The 13,178-nt window shown below is 38.9% G+C and overlaps 1 protein-coding gene across 1 annotated transcript in view; it reads right to left on the bottom strand.

Moving 5' to 3' along the window:
* Positions 1-9,320, bottom strand: part of LOC102523265 (platelet glycoprotein 4) — a 73,326-nt gene extending 64,006 nt beyond the window's left edge. Inside the window, exon 1 of the mRNA XM_014562322.2 lies at positions 9,170-9,320. The gene's annotated coding sequence lies outside the window, so the exon portion shown is untranslated. The remainder of the gene's footprint in view (positions 1-9,169) is intronic.
* Between the last annotated feature and the right edge of the window lie 3,858 nt (positions 9,321-13,178).

Genomic DNA, 13,178 nt, shown 5'->3' on the forward strand with positions numbered 1-13,178 from the left:
TGGCCCGGTGCTATCTGCCAGGTCGTGTTGTTTCTGGACGCTGGCCTGGCTCTCACAGCCTTGACTTGGTTTCCTCTTGTTGAGCGTAAACAATTTCACAGAACATCAGCTCTAGATAAGGGCACTCTACAGTCAGGAGGAATCAAGATAAAAGCAAGATGCTGTGTAATCATGTCTGAACACAGACCAATTATGAACACTGTCTCAGTCACAGACACCACATGTCCCCCTTTCCCAGCTAATATGAGCCACCGCTGCTCCATTACCAAGCCAGTCTCATCTTCCCTCTTCTTAGATAAGATTTAATAAGACACCAAGTTGTAAAATTACTCTGCTTCCTGACAACATTCAATTCAGAGCAACACTCTACTTCCTTAAACCCCTTCCCCAAATCGACCAGAGTTCAAAATCTCTGAAAGATTCTTTTTAAGACCTTCTGACCCAGTCACCCTCGGTTCCCGACGGTACACATCTCCCTCTTTGCAGGAAGCAATGAACTCAACTTTTTCAACTACAGGTGTCCCGGTGCTCTCTTACTGAAAGGCATGGACAGTATAAGGCAGCTATAAAGCTTGGCTTGGGCCAGTGTTACCAGGAGGCTTTGATGTAATTGGTAGTATAATCTCCCAGAATTTTGGAGAAGAGTAGATGGAACTTCAAACAAGTTAAATAAGAAGATGACATAGTGGCCAGGAAGCAGAGAGACTGTTAGGAGGTGTGCAAAATGACACTGGGCAAAGATTTTGAGGTTAGAGTAGCTGTTTCAAGTACGGAGCGAACGCTCCTACGGGGATGGGAACACAAGCCCAGGCACAGGGAGCCACAGATCATCACCATGAAACATCGAGGAGCTTAAAGCCTCATTTCAGAAGTGGCTTGAAGAGAATTTTAAGTCTAAATCACCAAGTCTCAGCCACTACATTGAAGGTATTATATGGCTCTCATATCTATAAAGGAGCACAAAGGGATAGCATAGCATCAACTGGGAACTAACGATCCTTTCAGTAAAGGGCTATCAAGACAACTGTAGGTGAATTTTAAACTACGTCTTAGAAGGGATTAAGACAAACACAATTTAGGTGGGACTAAAATTTTAAGTTATCAGTGAGGTGGGAAGAACAGGGTACAAATGTAGATGAGGAAAACTGTAAGAGTAATAACGAACACGATGAAGATAATTACACCAGTATGACAACAATGAGTTTCTTGAAAGCAGGCATCATGAGTACTGAGGTAAGCGTCGTCGGGCTGCACTCCGCAGGCCTGCAAGCTGGTACCTGCTCAGCCTCAAGACTGAAGGAAGAGCCCGGAGTCAGTGACAGAGACATCAGTGGTTCCATGGATGGGGGATCTTACACCTCTGAAGCAAGGTCCTGGAGCGACTCCCCACCGAGTGCGGCAGCGGCTGGGCAGGACATGGCCGCAGTATTCGCTCCTGGGGTCGGGGTGATGGAGCAGGTGGAGGGCAGAGAGGTTACCAGTTATAGGGAGAACTGACATCAGGTTGGCTCATCGGTTACTAGAGAAACCAGCAGAGGAGCATGCCCTCACTGACCTTCTGATAAGCTGTCTTCATGAAGATATTCTGATCTAAAGATTAGAGCAATCACAAGCTGGAGCCGGGCAAGTACGTAGGCATCCACTGATTAGGCTCTATGATTAAGAGGGAAGGTCAGTCACGTAGTGTCAAGTGTAGGTGAAGCAGGGACTGGTCCAACAGGGGATGTACAGAGAGCAAGAGAGCAGCCATCCTGAATGGTCTGATCACACAAACATACTTGCTTATTCTCATGCACCCCAATTTTTTGAGCTCTACTAAGCTAAATCTAGTCTGATTTAAACAGCTGTTAAAACTGAGCTGAGTGCTATGAGGTATTACTTCTTACTCTCTAGTTTTCAGCATTCACTTGCCAGGCCTTGTTTTCTGAAAGGACGAATTTAAAAGTAGATCAGACTCTGAACTTGGCTCACTCATCACAGTGCATGTCCTCCCCGAATCTTATCTTGCCCTCAACCTCTTGCCTACATAGAAGGCAGCTGCTGGGCAGTCATGCCTGCAACCTGAACCGAGTTCTGATCTGGCTCCCTTCACCACCAACCAGATCACAACCCAAAAGGCAGGCAAATTCCTGCTCCAGTCTTCCTGCAGTTATTTTTACTGGTTCTCATACTGAATCATTTCCCCTAGCAAACTCACCTTTTTGAAAATTTCAGGTTACTTTTGAAAGCACTTTCCTATAATAGTTTGAACCATTCACTTTGTTTTTCATTTATGCTTTTATTCCTCCAATGCCCCTGGCAAATGTTTCATTAATCTATAGCCCTCCCAAGAATGAAATAAATTCCTTAAGCATTCTTTGGACTTTTAATTGGGATAAAATGAGAGAATCAACAAAACAGAAACCTGATGTTTTCCCTCGAGTAGCTTTCAGCTTGGCTAGTAAGACAGATCTGTAAACAGTTAAGGTACATCGTGACATGTACACCCAGGTGGGGAGAAAAATGATGGATCCCAGAAGGATGTGAAAGGACAGCTGGTGGAGAAAGTGATAGCTTACCTGATATAGAACACAGTTCCAGGTAAACAAGTAGGAGAGAGCAAAGGGATTAAAGGCATTCTCCCAAAGTACAGATGCGTAAGAAATCATACAACTGGGGAAATGGAAGTAGCTTGGTCCAATCTATGAGTTTTGGAAAGACAAGACAGGACACTGGAATGATAGGACCAGATGACATCACAGAGCCCTAATATAATGCATAATATACCAGACTGAAGGTCATGCCTGAACACCTAGGAAATCATTCACTCGGACTTTCTCTTGAAAGCAATGGAGAGCCAGGCACTCAGAGGTTGTAGGCAAGGACTTAGAGGAGGAGGGGTCTGGTGTAACATGGAAAAATAAACTGGAAGGAAGGCAAGAGAAAGTCTGTTGAAATAATCTAGGCAGGAAATTATATGGTCTGAACTAATGCAGTGGTTAGGGATGAAGTTGGGAAAGATTTCAGCTACATTTAATAGAGATGAGAATTTATTTAAAAGGCATGAACAGCTGAGCCTTGGTGAGTAATAATTGGCTTAGTAGAGGGGGAAGAAGCCAAGAATGAGTCCTAGGTTTCAGGCTAAGACTAACGAGATGAAGGGAAGAACAGAGAGGAAATAATAGGACTAGATTTGGGAGAGGATAGTTCTCGCTAGCGTTTCACTAACTCCTGGGCCAGTTTCTTAATCTCTGAGTCTGTTCACTCATTCTTACATGAGGGTAACACTGACCATTTAAAAATAATTGTGAGAATTAATCATAGTTAACCCTCCTCTGGCACTTGTGTGCAAGGTACCTGCGTAAGTGTTTTACATATAGTAATTTGTTTATTTTGAACAACTGACCCATGAGGAAGGTATTTTAATTATCCTTATTTAACAAAGAAGCAGAGGCAAGAAGATGTGTACTACCTTGCCCAAGGTGACAGAGCTGGAAAGTGGCAGATCCCAAGTTTCACAGCTTTTCAGTCTAGCTGCAGGGAGTGTATCTCCACCAATAATTTATAGTACCTCTCATTAAATACTAGGCATTTTGCATAATTATTATCAGAGTGCCTTGAGGGCACCAGTAGGTTATAATTAGCTATGATAATTTAATCCATCTTATCTGTACAAAAAATGTTTGCAGAGTACACATAGGTGCACACATTTGACTGAACACTAGAATAGCTTCAGGCATAGTCAGAGGCCTATCTCTCTTGGGGTTGTTTACAACTTCATTTTGAGCATAAAACACACATGGTGATTAAACACAGCAATAAGGCTGTGTGTTGAAAGAGGGTAGACACTTTAAACTCAAGACGATGAGCATCCACATGTAGAATTCGACCAGCAGGTATGTAGACAGATGAGTCTAAAGCCCAGAGAAGAGACTGGGGTCATGAAAAGTAGATTTGGGATGTCTTCAACATGCAGGTTATAGCTGAAACTATAAAAATAGAAAACACCACATGGTAGATGATGATATCAGGGGGAGCCTAGAAAAACTGCAAAACAGGAAAATGAAAAATGGTAATCCAATGGCTACCCCAGGGCATAAAAGCTCACTTAACTTCTATGGGCCTGAGAGTCCTCACTTGTAAAAATCAGTGAATCTTGGTTTACGAGTGTGCCAAGAACTATTCCCATTTCTATTGTTCGCAGCTTTTTCTATGAACAAATGTGAACATTGGGATACCCACTGAAAGTTGACTTCCAGCCTTACACCTTGGGAAAAAAAAGCCAAGCTTCATAGCTGCTGCCCTACCATGGTAAATAGTAATAAACTAAGTTTTCTTTTCACAAAAGACTATTCAGATTGATTCAGCTGCTTTTATTTATTCTACAGGATTTCAGCTTCAGAAATGCTCTTGCTGTTACTATGTACAGAGTTCTGCATGGGAGATTTTAGAGTGAAAACAAAATGGCATGTTGAAAACTCAAGAGGAATGTTAATGGGGTAGAGAAGAAAGTGGGAGTCATTAGAGTAAGCTTCCTTTCTGTTTGCCTCTTAATACTAGAATTTACTTTTTTCCTTGCCTAATCCTGTTTTTCCTGACTTCATCTGGTAAAATGCAGAATTTCACTGAACTATTGTAATAGGACTGCAGTATAAGAATGCAAAACACAGAAGTTTGGATAACTGAAGGCAAAGAGGCTCCCACTGAGGCCATGAAGGAACTCTGACCAGTGAAGTGAGGAAGAAAACAGATGATGACACCTGCCCCTCTACCACACACTGGCCACCCTGTCCAGCCCCAGGAAGGGTTGTGGAAGTATGCGTGATTAAGTTAGCAAAGAACAACTACTATACATACCATGGCTTCCCATAAAGTAAGAAGTGGAGAAATCAAAATCTCTACTTTGCTTTTTAGCAATCTTAAAGATGACCAGTGGACCCAGAGTGGAATGACTTTCTCCAAAAACTGGGTACACGCAGTGTAGACATCTAACAGCCTGAACACAGAAGCAAGCACCTCTAAGCCTTGTGTGTAGACTCAGTGGCATTAGGTGAGACAGATGAGCTTCATGGACTTGACTCACTGAGAAATTGTCCATGTCTGAATGTAAATACTGAGTGTAATATGAAATACAGAATCTTTCTCTATTAAATTTCATAATGAATTTTTAAGAATGGCAGGGGTGGTGCTGGTGGTGGTAATATTTCCATGAAAATACCTACCTGAGAATTTCTTATTCAGAAAGCTATAAACATCTATGTATTACCTTATGGTAGAGGTTTATGTCTATTTGGATATTTTTAAAAGTGTTAAGTGTAAGAGATGGGAAAAATCAATTTTAAACTGTATTAAATGACTAAAAATTCTTAAATTTTTGCTCATAGACCTCACTGGAGGGTAAACATTTGGGGTTAGAGAATATTTAGCCATAATATTTTTGAATACATGGATACCGTCTATCTATTGGGTGCTTACCATGTGTCAGAAACTGGGTACTGCTGACACTAAGTTACAAATGACCCCAAGTGACCCCTGTCTTCAGGGAGTTTACAGCCCAGCAGGAAGTGGTGATGCTTCACAACAGCAAAGGTCTGTAAACAGAGCCCTTACCACTGGTTATTGCCCTTATCACAGCTTGTGTTCTCCTGCCCTGTAACTGTTGTCTACGTGTCTGTTTGGATATAACTTTTGACCAAGCAGCTCTTAAAAGGAGGCAGCTCATAGAGACTAGAGGTTTCCATGGAAACTAGAGGTCTTCCTGCCCCAAAATTAAGCTACAATTTCATACAAAAATAGTTCAACAAGAAATAAATTTAGGAAGCTATCTGACTTAGATAGGCTTAGAGTGCACAGCGTAGTTATTCTGGAGGGATTTCCACATACTGCTTGTTAGTTAAGCAGAATTTAGAGTCCAGTATGCATTTGGAAAGGCAATGGCAAGAAGCTAAGAGTGGATGAGGGAAGCAGCTCTGCCCAGTATCTTCCTTCTACTCTTCCTGTAAATATAGCATTATTTTTAATTCCCTTGTTTGGCCTATTTTCTTCAGGAGAATGATGGCTCATGAAGGAGTCTGTCTGGCTGCAGTGGTGGGGATGGTACACCCAAAATTCAACCTATGTCTTCATCACTTACTAACTTAAGTTTTTCAACTTTTACAAAAAGGTTTCATTCCATATAGACAAAATTCAGAACAATCACCAGAAAAAGAAAAATAAAAGACCTTGGATTCTTATAAATGTCCAGCACAATATGATTTCTAATCATGTTCTCTGGAGTATACAACAGTGTCTGACAGTAAGTGCCCATAAGTATTTACCAAATGTACCAATGAATAAGTGAGTCTGAAAGACAGTGACTCCATCACACATTCAACCAAAATAGGTTTCTGCTCTTTTAGAGTTCAGGCTGAAAGTAAGAGGATGATTAGAAAAGATCCCACTTACAAAAATAGATGCCTGCTCTGAGAAGATACCATGCTTAGGGTCCATGCTGTGGGACCACTGTGCTGAGTTAACTTTTATTACTTTACTTATAAAACTTTCTAGAGTGACACATGAGAAAGACTCCTTACAGCGGCACCCGTTACACTTCAGCCAGAGTGATGAGGACGTCCCGCACGGACCAGAGGGAGCTTCCAGATGACTTTCAATTGGAATGTGTTCTCATGACCACTAATATCCCTTTTGATTCCTTATAGATTAAAATGGGAGAAATGTGAGATTTAAGTTTGGAAGATTTAATAAGAAAAAAATATTAAGAGATAAAACTAATATTTTAAAAACTCTTAAACTACACAAGCACTGAAGGACACAAACAACGCTTTTCTATTTGAACACACTCTGGAGTCCTTGGTGTTTGTAGCCAAGCAGTCTGCTCTGTCCCCTCCATAACATTTGCCAATTTTCTGTCATTTCCGCCTTCACATGATTGTGTTTGTGGGACAAAGGTCTCTGGGTATGTTTCAAAACATCTTAAACTATTTAACAGTGTACCACCAAGCACCTATTTTAAAGTGTTATTTATTCTCCACCCAGCTAAATTTGTCAGAAGATACAAAACAGAATTCACCTGACCTTTCTCCCTCAAGAAACTGCTGGAGAGCTCAGTGAGGAAGCAGTGGCATGCACACTGACTTGTCGGCTGCTTAGCTAGTGTCTGTACTTCAACATAAAATATACACAACAGTAAAGCTATATTTCTTTTTATATTCTCTGTGCACTTAAGCTAGTTTTAGACTATTTCCTTTTCCTGATAAACAATTCATTGTGATTGAGAGAATCATTCTGGATTAGGCACTAGTTCAGATTCCAGTAACTGATTCAGAAATGGTGTCACTCTCCTCTGGCACCTCCCCGCCTCTCACTCCAGATCCCTCCTTTATGTTGTAGTAAAGTGGTGACACACCTCACAGTTTTCATCCAAAAAGCCATCAGAAACATATAAACAACTGACCAACAAAAAACTTTTTCCTTTTCATTCATTTTAAAACATTCCCTTGTAATTTCAAAATTTTGTGAAATTTTTTCCAGAGAATTCAACTGTGAAGCTTAGTTTATAAATCCAAAGATTAAATCCATTGGTCATCCTAATCAGCAATCTGTGCTAACAGCAAAATCAGCCATAGTCACATCAACAGCATTCTATTATTGAGTATTTCTTTGCTCTAGGAAAAACATGTTCTTCCATTTAACTGGTCCACTCTGCAGTCTTATCTAGCCTTTGCCACTGATTTGTTAGCACTCTAAAGCCTTTTTTTTTTCTTTTTTCTTTCTTCTTCTTTTTTTTTTTTTTTTTTTTTGCCTAGCAGTGATTCTTCTGAGTTCAGAAGCTTATCTTTTTTCCCAGGTGAAAACTGTTTTATTATCCTCAGATGTTTGCTTTCTTTCTGAAACTCTCAGAATAGTTCATTGCAAAGTAGTCATTGTCCTTTACAAAAGGATCTAATTCCAAATAATTAGTGTTTATGTTGTGATCATTCAAAAATATTTCTCCTTTCCCCTTGGGTCAGGATGGCAAGAGTCTCATATATTGCCCTACAAATCCCACTTTTATTTAGTCAGGGATACCTGAGAACAAGACGGGTTGCCTGTTTTTCTTCATCTGATCCAGATCCCACCTGAGTTCTGAGTTCTTGTGCAGGAAGTGAAGGAGAAGTTAACACTTTAAGTATCAACCCAAAATGCTTCCCCCTGAATTCAGCACAGCTCCAAGCAACCATTGCAAAGAATAAAAGGAAGTGATCTTCTTTAAAGGTAGAGAAATCTATCCAATTCATTCCTACACTTTGTAGCATAGCATAGAGAACTGCTTTTTTTTTTTTTTTTCAGTATCAGCAACTAATCTCTAAATAAGTATGTCCTTAAGTTTCCTGTCTGAATAAGTCATTACTCTGTCACTCTTTGCAGTATTTCCTGATCTTATATAGCCATATTATGAAACACACCATGCAACAAAAATTCAACTATGGAACAAAATCCCCTCCCCTCAAAGTAAGATATCAGGTACCCACTGTCTATACAATTTCTATGATCACTAATGATCAATAGTTTTATGCATGGATTTTTTTTTCCTAGTGATCAGTTTGAGAATTGAGCCTTTTAAATTATTTCTTAAGTATACTTGTCAGTCCCGACAACACACCCCAAAACATTTTCAGGTCCCATAATCAAAGGTCATTCAAATTCTATTATCATTTAAAAAAAAGTTTTTTTTCAATTTGGAAGGGAAAAATCGATTTGGTCAGAATTTTCAAGTATCCTTTTCCAAAGAGTAATATTTTTAAAAGAAGGTAAACAAAAATCTAAATAAGAAATCAGTTTCGATTAGGACATGCCAGATCAACTTAGAAAGTCTGAAGGAATAACATTTTCCACTAAAATTTTACTTTTTAAAAGAATTAAGTTTTTCAAGTACTAAGTAAAAGGTATAAACATGTGCAAATGGAAATTTCATGGGATGAATTTGGAGACTAGTGGAACTGGAAAACTTAAGTGTTAAAAATCTATTCAGTCCATTCAGTTGAAAGCTTATAAATCTGTTAAAAGAAGCATCACAGAAAATTATTATACCAGATAGTATTTAACTTCTTCAAGAGTTACAAATAATAATTATGAATATTTACTAGCTGATAGTCTGTCAACTACAAAGACATTTATAGCCACACCCCTAAACAAAAATAATTCCGCTCACCAACTTCTAGAGGAGCTTGCTTGCCCCGATGCAGGATCTTAAAATTGGCAGCACAGAGTGCAGAAGGAGAAGATGCAGAAAATAAACACATGATTTCCACAGCACAGCAGCTGAGAACTCAGAAATGAGGAACAGGGTCTTGATCAGTCATCTGTCTTTGACGTTGTCCTGACATCTGAAAGCCACTGACACCCTGAAACTTGCAGCACTTGGGTTGCATGCCTAAACCCAGATAAATATAGATCCCTGACACTTGAGCCAGATGAAATGAAAGTTAACTTGAAAAATCTCGCTCATTTTGTGCCTCTGTTGAGGAAAATAAAACCCTTAATCCGTTTCCTGTTAAAACCTGTTTTGCTCCTTCACAGATAGCTGCTTGACTTATGAAACATGGGAATTAAGATAATCGATCACTAATAATCAGTTTGTTTCTCTCCAAGGTTAGCATTTGTTGTGATAGTACAGAGTCAGGTTCAAATTTTCCTTAAGTATGAAAGAAACATAATAGTGAATATTACATATTTATTCAACAAACTTTTTTTTTTTTAATTTTGCACTTGAGTCCTTGAAATATGACTATTTCTTTGGTAAGCTTTCTAGTGTTTTTTTTCTCCTATATGGTATAAGTAGTAATTTGGTCCTTTTTTTGTTTGCCTCAATTAATAAGGCAGAAAATGTCAATACACTGCCAGGGTGCTTTGGTTGAAGTTAATCTTCTGGTATAATTGTATAATGCAGTTGATTTAAACTGAATTTTGCTTAGTACTGTTAGTAAGCATATGAATAAGGCTCTACCCTCAGCCTGAGCAGACTCTTATGATTAAAGTTATTACTCTAAAGCTATAATGGCAAGATTTCTAACAATAAATCACTCTCCAGGATTCATATATTAAGACTCTGTAATACTATATTAAACCAAAGTGAACAGAGGAACTGGAAAGGTCATGCTGCTTTCCTGAGATCTTCAAGTACTGTTTTCAGTGTTTTTTACAGAATGGTATTAAAGAAGAATGATGGATTTTGGAGTAACTACTTTCTAAATGAAGCTGATCTGTAACCAGTATTACCTATCATCCCAGAAAGGAGAATGACTGTGTTTTCAAATGACCAAAACTAGTATTTTCATATCTTGGTAAAAGGTCCCACATATTGAGCACTGTCTACATGCTTGGCACTTTGCTAAGTAGGTATCATATAATCTCATTCTTTTTTCCTAATCTCAAAATATCCTTTCAAATCAAGTTAATATTTTTAGGTCCAATGAGTGTAGGAAAGGAAACTGAAACGCCCGAGGATAAATACTGGCAATTGGCACGTGGCTAATAAGCAGTTCAGATGAGAGTCTGACTCAGTTTTGACAGCAAGCGTGTCTCTTTCCCATCCTAAAATATAGCTACAGGTTAAAAAGAGTTTCATCCACACTGTATCTGTGTCAGATTAGCCATCCTAGGAGTAATTCCAAGGTTTCTTTAATTTTTTTTTCTACCAAATTAGGGAAAATACCGAAATGGTCCCTATGGAGTATTGCTATGACACCAGGAAATCCCCAGAAGCATTATGTCCCTAACACAGGGAGAAGATAGAAGATCTGTAAAGGCACAACGCTAGCACAACGCTAGCTATTTCTCATCTCTTGCATTTACTTTTTTCAGCTTGTCCTTGTCTCTTTGCAAAAGCAGAGTTTGACCTACCAGAGCCTGGAGGCCCAGTGCCGATGGCCACTTCTCAGCCACTAACACGTTTGGCAGTCAGAGAGGAGTGACATCCAGGTGGCAGGCAGTCAGCTGCTGAGGTCAGGTGGTCAATATGAGAAATTTCTGCATGAGAAGGAAGACCCTATTCTCGACTATCATAGAATGTGACCTTTTTAATTACAGAACAAAAGTATTCCATGTGTGTAAAAAGTGTTTCCATTCCTTGAACTTGGAACTTGTTAAACAAAATGTTTTATCTAAGAAGTGAAAAGACAAACTACAAATTCAGTGAACTCAGGATCACACATATGTTCTAGGAATCACAGTAAGCATCAGCAAATGGGACACTCTAGGCCCCATTGTCTTTAAATATGAATTATGTCCTATGAATAAGGATAGGAAATCTGGAATTTCCTGCCTATCAAGTACATACTCATTAGCATTCAGTTGTTCACTCCCTGCGGGGCACTGACTTGTGAAGGGTGGGTGGTGAGGGAGAGGGAAGAATAGACTGTGGCACTGGGATAACTAACTGGGGCAAGACCTCTGACCCCCTTCAACCAGAGGATCATCAGAGATTTTATTCAACAACTGTCTTCAAAATTAAACTTTTCATCACAGGATATTAATTAAATCTAGGACTTTTTCACCCCAAAGTGGTTGTCTTCCAAGTGTTTGTGAATCTAAAGTATTAAAACTAAACATAATCAAAATCTCACCCAGTTTTTGTTGCACAGTGAGTGCTATAAACTTTCAGGCATGAAAGCTGAACGAACAATCCTGTTGCCAGCTATCAATAGAATGTCCCTCATGAGAAATTATTGTGAAATGTCCCATTTCTATGTGAAAACCTTTTCTCAGAACAGCAATCAAATTAATCTGTCCACACCCGAAGCATCCTGCATAGTGATAGCAGTCACACTCCTGTTTTCTGTCTCCGCACCCCCTCACCCACATCCTATTTCCCTGATGCCCTGGGAGGGCTCGCCTTCTTTCAGTTATTTCTTCTTCATCCAACCAGCACCATCCAGGGTGCTTCATCAAGTATCATCAACAGCACTGACTTCATCCTTAAGTCCTACGTCGTGCTGATTTTGTTTAGGCCTTCTAAATCAATAATACAATGCTTTAAAAAAAAAATCCCCTTCAGAAAAATTCAGACTTTAAATCAAAGATCTGCCCCTTCATTTATATTCCTGTCCATTGTGCAAGGGTTAACAGTAAGCTGTTCTTCAGTCCCTGGCTCTGGAACACTGACAGGAAAGGAATAGTCTGTGGCCTTGTCAGGAAATTTTGGCTTTAACCCTTGTACACACTTGAAAACAATGAGAATATTCATGGTGCTTCACCATGTTAACCTTGCTAACTTCTTTTTAGGAAAAACACATTTGGAAAAGGCCCTTGGGTTATTATGCTTGCTTAAATTGTATATTTAGGATCTCAAAGACATTTGGGGGGCTAATTTGTAACTGATTTTATTAACATACTCTTCTTTCCAGGGTTTCTGTTTGTCTGTTTGCTTTCCCATGTTAGCCTAGAATAAATAATTTCACCTAAGGACATTCTTCGTAAGGAACATCTTCCTGCAGGAAAATTGTGACAAATGCTTACAATTAACCCCTGCTTAACTTGATCTCAAATCTATACATGTGTGAAATCCCCTTTTATCAAACATCAGCTTAAGGTGAAGCTTTTCCTCTCAAAGCTGGCTTTAGAGGAGAATGCTGGCTGTATGTTTGTTATTCAGAAGTAATGAAGATTGACTGAAATCTATACTACTAAAAATGATCTGATGGAGTCATACTTTTAAGTCTTTAAAATCTAAAAGTATTGGTAAATTGTGTACCCTTATTTTTTCCTCCTTTCCAAGGTCATCTTCATTAATTGTGAAAGCCTTATCAGAATTTACATGAAACATTACAGCCCCAAACTGGCATTCTTCCCTTGTAAGGTGGATGGGTGATCATTTAATCACTTATTCATCCAACGGCAAAACATACTGAGATTCTGTTTATGTGTACAGTCTTGTGCTACTCCTTTGGGGAAAAATGGTGAGTAAAGGGCTAACGTTTGTGCTCTGAAGTATTTTATTGTTTAGTGAAGGGAGATAATACTATTTAACAAATCATAGTGTATTATCATAGAGTGGGATAAATAAAAGTTTTATTGTGATAAACTAAGCTGAAAGGTCAGAGAGGCTTCCCTAATATACATATATATTTAAATGTATATATATTATATATGTGTGTGTATGTATGTATATGTATATACAGTATGCATTTATTTATATATGTGTAGGTGTGTATATATATGAT

This window comes from Camelus ferus, chromosome 7 (genome assembly GCF_009834535.1).
Source record: "Camelus ferus isolate YT-003-E chromosome 7, BCGSAC_Cfer_1.0, whole genome shotgun sequence".
Taxonomy (NCBI): Eukaryota; Metazoa; Chordata; class Mammalia; order Artiodactyla; family Camelidae; genus Camelus; species Camelus ferus.